Source organism: Condylura cristata, unplaced genomic scaffold, assembly GCF_000260355.1.
Source record: "Condylura cristata isolate star-nosed mole 26May11 unplaced genomic scaffold, ConCri1.0 scaffold00022, whole genome shotgun sequence".
NCBI classification, from domain to species: Eukaryota; Metazoa; Chordata; class Mammalia; order Eulipotyphla; family Talpidae; genus Condylura; species Condylura cristata.
In genome coordinates this window covers 33,927,268-33,935,660 of record NW_004567123.1, presented here as the reverse complement: position 1 = coordinate 33,935,660, position 8,393 = coordinate 33,927,268, and the positions used below count along the sequence as shown (strand labels likewise).

At 52.3% G+C, this 8,393-nt stretch overlaps 1 protein-coding gene across 4 annotated transcripts in view; it reads right to left on the bottom strand.

Annotated features, from left to right (window-relative positions):
* DOK5 (docking protein 5) overlaps nucleotides 1–8,393 on the bottom strand; it is a 95,917-nt gene that overhangs the window by 20,776 nt on the left and 66,748 nt on the right. The gene's annotated exons all lie outside the window — the stretch shown is intronic.

Sequence of the window (8,393 nt, the reverse complement as noted above, 5' to 3'; positions counted from 1 at the left end):
GCGCAATGTGAGCCCGAGTGTGCACGCGGGAGTGTGAGCACGCGGGAGTGTGCGCAATGTGAGCCCGAGTGTGCACGCGGGAGTGTGAGCACGCGAGAGTGTGCGCAATGTGAGCCCGAGTGTGCACGCGGGAGTGTGAGCACGCGAGAGTGTGCGCAATGTGCGAGCCTGAGGGTGCACGCGGGGACGCGTGTGTGAGGGGGACATGTGTGCACGAGGGGAACGCGTGGGCTGTGCCTGTGTGTGGAGAGCACGTGGGCACTGCTGAAGCGGCAGGAGTCCACACCCGGTGTGCACATGAACGTGTCCTTTCTTCTCTCCACCCCTGCGAAAGCGATTATTCAATCAATGATGAATTTTGCATCGACAATGACACATTTTAATGAAAAGAGCGGGCGCCTGTCGGAGTGGCAGGAGGGAAGTCACAGCGGCTGTGGCAGGAGCGTAAACAAAGGCGGCCACACCGGCGTTTTCTTTGAGGGCTACAACCTGCTGGGTGGACCCGGGAGCGGTGCGACCGCGAGGAGCCTGACCAGAGGGCAATAAAGAGACCAGAGGCAGGTGGGGGGCGGGGACAGGCAGCTCTGCCCCAGCACAGAAACCAGGAGGCCCCGAGGGACAGCAGAGGAGCGCACTCTGCGGCTGCGATGGTGGGGCGACCCCGCGTGGTGGGGCGACCCCGCGTGGTGGGGCGACCCCGCGTGGTGGGCCACCGCGCACAGTGGCGAGACCCCGCAGCAGGATTATGTTCCTCAGTCTGAGCGAGTGTGTGGGCCACGGGACAGGCTGAGCCGTGGGGGTGGCCATCAGGCCTGGGAGGAGACCAGGAAACACGGGTCCCCCTTGAAGGAGGCTCGGGACGGGTCTTCAGCGCGGAGATGGCCCCAGGGGAAGGCAGGTCAGCCCCTGGCCAGAGCGCGCCACGGAATGTTCTCCAGCATCTCCATTGTGCCAGCCAGAGAGCATCTACTCCCCGTTGTGCCAGCCAGAGAGCATCCCAGACGTTGACAAATGTCCCCAGGGAGCAAAATGCCCCGACTGAGACTCACAGAGAGGCGGATGCAAGGGGAGGAGGGAGAACCTGGCCTGGGTGAATGGACAGGAGGCTGCAGGGGCTGCTTGAGGGCTCAGGGGCCGTGTCCACCCACAGATCCGCTGTGGGGCATGGTGGGTGTCCGCTGGGTCTCGTCTGTTCCTCAGACAACCCTGCCCCGGAGGCTGTCAGCTCAGGACAGGCGACCCTTCCAGCCGGTGAATGTGAGAGGCGGTGTGAGAGCATGTGGTGTGGGCGTAAGTCAGCGTGGGGTTGTCTCATGGGGCGTCTCTGCGTGTGGACGCGTGCATCTGCATGAGGCGTGTGTGCACACACACCTGTGGCATATGTGGTGTGTCTCTGTATGTGGGAGATGTGCGTGGGGTGTGGGTGAATGCCCGGCTACGTGCATTTGTACGTTTGTATGGGGTGGGGTGTTGTATAGGTTGTGTGTTCGTGTGTGTGGTAGTGGTATGTGTGGGGGTGTGTATCTCGGGGGGTGTATTTGTATGTGATGTGTGTGTGCATGGGGATCTTTGTGAGTGTGTGTGCGTACTAGGCACAGCCCAGGGACACGCAGCTCCCAAGTACCTCAGTCATTCACACCCAGCTGTCACCTGTTTGCCAAAGCCTGGTGCCACGTATTCAATCTTTTATAATAAGCTCACTTTCTACCGTAAACCAACATATTGTAAACGGAATTTCCAGTCAGCATCACAGGCAGTGTACCCAGCTTTCACTGAAGAGAGACCTGCTCATGAACAGTGAGGACCAAATCGCCTCGTGCAGCGGCCTGGCTTCTTCTGCTGTCATAGACTTGAGCTGGAAATCTGCCCACTTCTTAACAACTCAGGTAAATCAGAACGTACTAGAGGGCAGACTTCAGACGTGCCAGCACCCAACTGAAAGCTCTCTCTGTAATTTAATCCAAAGGATCAAAAAGGTATTTCTAAAGAAAATGACTTTATCACTGTGAGAGCCACGTTCATTGAACAGTCTGTCCCCGCCGGGGACCATCAGCCCACACTGAGGAAACAGGTGTGTCAGAGCCCCGCCAGGTGGGGGGCAGTCAGCTTGCCCGTCAGGACCCTGTCCGGAGGCTTCACCTGTGAGAGACAAGGCTGCCCAAATCTCACAGGGTGATGGGCACCGTGGCACTCAGGGAAGGAGCTGGCAGCAGGTTGCACAGTTAATCAGGATCTGTTGCTGGTACTTTAACTCTTTGAAGGACGCAGGTCTAAGAGCAGTGTGGGAGTGAGAGAAAGGGCAGCAGGCATGAGGGACAGGGAGGGTCACGCTTGAGGCTCCAGTCATGTGAAAACAGAACATAGGCCTCATCCTTGTGAATGGAAATACAATTTGAGAAATATGCTTCTCCTGCTAAGAAACGAATCAGCTTGCATTCAAGACAGCTGTTGCTACGTCCAGGCGCCCCGTTTCTCCTCTCTCCAGCTCCCCTGAAGCCTCCCTTGGACGCTCCTGGTGCGGCAACTCCCCAAATGAGCTGATTGAGTCCCGAGCTCGTGATGAAGGGGGAGCCCACTCCTGACCCCACTCCCTCCCCGGGGGCTCGTGCCAGTCGCCAGGCCTCCTGACTGACCATTCCGTGGCACCGCCCACGAGCTGCGCCATCTTACCTGACCCTTAGTGCGCACACCTGAGGGCCTGGGCAGGCAACGGGAAGAGAGCCCGCCAGGTCTCGGCCGCGCGAGGCCGGCGTCCCGCGGCAGGGATTCACGCCTCGGGCTTAGTGACGCCGTGGAAAGCAGAGCAACAGCGGCGACGGTCCCAGCCCACACGGGGCTGTCTCGGCCCTGGATTGCTGCTCGCAGCCTGCCCGGGCAGGGTTTAGGCTGGGTAGGGAGGGCTCCTCGCAGCTCTCGAACATAAACAGGGCCTGTTGCTTTGCTAATCCCTGACAGGGTGGAAGCGCTTAGCGAGAGAAATTGCGGGGGAGCCGGGACACATCGTGTCCCCAGTAAAGGGGGTCACCCTGGAGTTTCAGCAGCTTCCAAAGGATCCTGAAACCGCTCTCCTTCTCTTAACCCACATCCAGGGGTTAGCTTCTGGCTTTAACTTCAAAAAGTGTTGGTGTCCACACACCTGGGCTCAACCCTCTGTCCCTAGTGTATCAACAGCACCCCTGTGTTTGCTGGGTACCCCAGGGCCCTGAGCTGATGTTAACCAGAGAGTTTAGTAAAGAAAAGAAAAAAAGTCACTTCATGGCACTTCTTTGCTTAATCCTTCCCAGACAGTGAAGCATTTGGCCTGGTCCAGAAAGGGGGCTGGACCGGGTGGCACCATGGCTGTTTTCCTGGGGGGCCCTGCCAGCTGAAGGCAGTGCCTGGCCACCCTTGGTGCAAGCACACAACTCCTCTGGCATTTTCTACAGGACAACCTCAAGGTTCACTGTGGAACTCACTCACCATCTATTACCTTTCTCTGGTAAGTGCCTGTTATTGCCCATATCTCCTGTTTTCCAAGAGCAAGCTTCACGAAGACTGCACCTGCGTGAGCCTCGGTCACTGCTACGAGCACAGGTGTAGAGCCTGGCCAGGCTGTTAGGACGCACCCAGTGAGAGCGAAGAAGGATACCTTTGGAGGGGTATCCAGAAAGTGCTAGAACATTCTAGAATTCTGAGGTAGCGTCACATCAAGTCGTCACACACGAGCAGCTCATCATCTGAGTCAATTCCAACACAGGGGTGGCTGCTAGAGTCCCCCCAAAATGGATTCTCAGATGCTATCATCTGAATGACGCTATCTGTGTTGCTGGGGTACCCAGCAAACACAGAGGTGCTGTTGATACACCAGGGACAGAGGGTTGAGCCCCGGTGTGTGGACACCAACACTTTTGGAAGTTAAAGCCAGAAGCTAACCCCATGTTTGCAGATGGCTGCACCAATCAAAGGGCTACAGATCCACGAAAAGATGCCTAACCCCGCTAAGAGCAGGGACAGGCCCACACTGAGACATCACTTGGCACCTGCGGCTCTCATGGGGGTCGTGCGGGACGCACGAGAATGAGTAAATGCTCACACATACGGAAGCAAGAGAGCACTGAGCTTCTCTTCAGACTCCAGAAGAGAAATGGAGACGATCCGAAGATTCAGGCCAAAATGATGCTCCATTCACCTGCAAGTCACCAATTGGAGGGGAAAATGATTTTCTTCTCCGATGAAAGGTTATTTCACAAATACACTGGCTTCGAGTTTGCAAATCAAAAGAAATCAATACAAACAATCTCTTTTCTAAGGATGTTCAGATGCCTTTATACCCCTTCCCAAAATCTCACAAATCTGTGCCCTCCAATTCAGGTAGACTTCATATCAACACAATGTTTATTTTCACATATTCTTGGCACAACTCAGAGCTTCTCTTAACATCACGCCAAAGCCTCAGAGACTCGATTCTCTGGCTAGTGAAGAGAGGGACTCGGGTGGTGTGGTCCACTGTCCCTGCCAAATGTCACTTGAGCGCCTCCCTCCTGCAGGTGCTAAACCTGAGTATTAATTGAACCCAGCCAGGAGGGAAGGAGGAGTTGTCAGGGCACTGGAAGCGCCTGGCTGCCTGCCACCTCCCCTACACTGTGACATTTCAGGAACAGGTCTGCGGGGATATTGCCACAGTGACAGCGTCACATCAGCTGAATCTTCCCATAAAAAGCCAGAGCTTCTGCCAGCGATGGGCTTCTCAAAGCTTTCCGGGCTTCGAAGTGGAAAGAAACAAAAGCCAGAAAAGCTTCAAACCAAATAAAAACCATGTCTCTCGGGGCTCCCCAAATGAACTCATCCTTCTTTAGCTCCGGGGGCAATGAATAGGCATTAATTGTGCAACTGCACTTTATTAAACAAAGTCTATCTTTCAGCTCTCCATTTCTTCCAGAAGAAGCAGGAGGTGAGAAAGGCATGTAGAAGACCCCACTGGCACGTGACCATGAAACCGCTGACAGCCAACGTCAGCCTGCGCCCCAAGCCAGACGGCAAATACACAGCTCCAGGATGAAAGTGACCGAGAGCACCCACACACCAGGACGCAGGTCCAAACGACCGTGATCTCTGCCAGCTTATCACTGACGATGGGCGTCCTTCTTCAGCCTCCAGGGCTAACTGTGACAAGATCACGAGGAATGGTCTCAGGGCTCAGGTGGTGGAAATGCGGCTTCTCTTTCTTAGCTCTGCAGACGCTTATCGAGAACGAGACCCCCCACTGGCAGCGTAGTGACCCTTATTAGAAAACCTGAGGGTCGGGAAGTCAGAGGACCCAGATGTGACTCCTGAGTCCACCACCCACTGAGCTTGTGGACACTGGTGTGTCCACACCAATGGCCACATGCCCCTTTAAGATGGGGATAATGACATTACCTACTCTATGGGTCACTGAGAGGCTTAAACAAGAGAGTGTGTGCAAAACGCTGCGCACAGTGATTCCATGCAGCAAGGGTTCCATCAGTACTAGCGACGGTTTCAATGGCCGACACACCTGCTGGTGTAGAGTCTCTCAACCAGGTAACTGCCTGTCCGGCGCCGCTACAAAGGACTGAGGCACACAACACATCTAGCAGAACCGGTGGGCTCCTACCCACTACATGCCAGTTGGCCCTCCCCACTCAGAATGTTCCCAGACACTGTCAAATGTCTCCTGGAGACAAAATCACCCCGGTTGCGAACCTCTATTCTGTGTCTCAGCACTTTTATGAGTGGTATTGCTCATAAGTCAAGCAGCCACTTCACCTATTGGCTTCAAGGCATTGTTAAGTATTATCTTGGATATATTTTTCATTGTTTTTTTTTAAGATTTATTTACTTATGCATACAGAACTGGGGTACAGGACAGAGGTGCAGGGGTGGTGAGAAGATTCGCCAGAGACAGAGTGGGGAGCAGAACAGGCCGACTGATGAAGCACACTGCTGAGGGGAGCAGCGGGGAGACAGGAGAGGTCTGCCATGCCATGTGGATCACCACCAGGGTGGGGATCGAACTCGTGCTGAAGTGGCTTTAGCTTCTTAGTGCTGTGTTTTAACCCGCTGCACCACCAAGGAGAGCCCCTCATTTTTTTTTAATCACATTTATTCTCCCTTCTGATGGCACCACTACCCTCTTCCTGCTTTGGAGAACTGCCCCCCATTTTATGTGTACCCCAATATATATGCTAAAATACTTCACACATGCTTGATGCACAGGCAATGTGAAGGTCAACACATAGTAGGAATTTCTTTTCGGCTTGCCAATGATAGCAGACCTGAAAGCTTCTGAAAGCCACCATGTGGACCCAGAGTAAAACCATCTCAGAGGAGACAGGATAGTGTGACAAAACCTAGGACCACCATTTGGATTCTGGATCAAGCCAAGCCTGAAGCCTTCCCTCGTCCCTACACTCTAGAATTTCCTAAGTCAATGAATTTCCTTTCTGCTTGTGTCAGCTTAGGGTGATACAACTGCCTACTACGTGCTAGGCCAGTGTGGCAAACCATGATGGGGGCAGGGCTGTAAGTGCATCCTTGCTAGTTTTCATGGCAATCACTTTTTTTAAAGATTTATTTATTTATGCATACAAGAATTGGGGTACAGGCCAGAGGTGTGATGGGCGAGAGGACTCACCAGAGACAGAGTGGGGAACAGAACAGGCAGACTGATGGAAATACATTGCTGAGGGGAGCAGCAGGTGGGTCAGGAAGGGTCTGCTGCACATTATGGGTCACCTCCCTACCGGGTCACCTCCCTGGCAGGGATCGAACTCTGTGCTTCAGTGGCTGAAATCACTTCATAGTGATTCACGAGCCTTTACCCCTTGTGCCACCAGGGAGGGCCCTTCATGGCAATCTTGTGAGGTAAGTAATATACAGTATCCACTCAGGTGTGTACAAGAGCCTCGTATTTTCCCCCCAACTTCCCATCCAGAGCCCTGGGTCAGTCATGGTGGGATGAGGTGGGGCAGGAAGACTACTCAATCCCAACCCTAAGAAGGTGAGCAGAACTTTGCTCAAAGTTCCTGTGAAGATCCCCTGTTCTTCAAGGGGACGCCAGAAATGTGTGCAGTTGTCATCAGCCTATGTGCTGACCGCTTGCCTAGAGAGACTGGACTCCTGTTCATTTATTGATGTGAGACAGGGAGAAAATTATATTTGTTAATATGAAACTGCCTTGTTTTGAACACATCCAAAAAATAGCCAAGGAAAAAAATTATCTTTATCTTGCTAATAAAGCAAGGCAGATATGAAACCTTCACGCTCGGAGAAACACAAATGATCTTATTATCTTGAGCATCTTGATGGTAACGATAAAAATTCATCTTTATTTGAGTTTCAGGCAAAATATAAAATAGCAACACTACCTTGCACTTAACACTGTCTGGATGCCAGAAACCTAAGTCCTGCTCCAGAAGTAATCACAATAAAATGTCAACAGAACGATTTAGGAGTAAGCCAGCGCCTCTGAGGTCATCCTGCATTGCTGCCTTGAACTGTAACAGCCCTACAAGGAAGTGATTACTTGGATAAACTTAGCATGCAGGGGAACACTGTATCCAAGGTCAACATCTAATAAAGCAGAGAGATTAGACCCGGGGCCTCTCTGACTCCCAAGCCTGTGGCCCTAGCTAGCCCCCCGCTGCCTGAGGAAGGCCCACGCTCCCAGGAACACACGCTGCTTTCCCTACCGATCATACATTGTCGGCTTTCTACCAGCCTGCAAGGGCACGCCCCTGAACAAGCCTGCTATCCAAAATCAATAAATATCCCGGCTCCCTGCAATACCTGAGTATTCTGTGAGCAGGTGGGTTGCAGTCACTGACACTATCCATGAGGGTTTGTGAATAAAACACCCAGAAGGTCAGACTGCAGAGAGACCACAGTCACTGACTGAAATCCCTTTCATCTCCCACATCTCCATTCGATGGCTTTTGGTCAAAGGTCTCTGGAACTATCCATGATTTTTAGCCACCGTTTATTTCACCTGTGTTACTTCAGTATGAGCCCATCCCCACTGCTGCCTTCATTCTCCCACAGCCAACCGAATACCGGCATGATCACATCACACACGCCAAAATCCATCTGCTTCAAGACCTCTCTTTCCTACATCAGTTGGCAGAAATAACAAAGCCTTAAAATCATCATCTAACTCCTCAGCAGTTCTACTAGGTTTTTGTAAGAACAGGTTAAACTTTTGCAAGATATAAGTAGTATAAACCTTGGAGATTGAGATGATTTCTTTAAAAGTTTCAAATAGTCACAAAATATTATAGAAGTTTACTACAGTTTTGGCCTCCAGAAACTACCATGCAAAGCCATAATCGTTTCCTGCTGTTATTTCCCATAAGTAGTAAATCAAAGAATCATCCAAAGATATTAATGTTTGAATA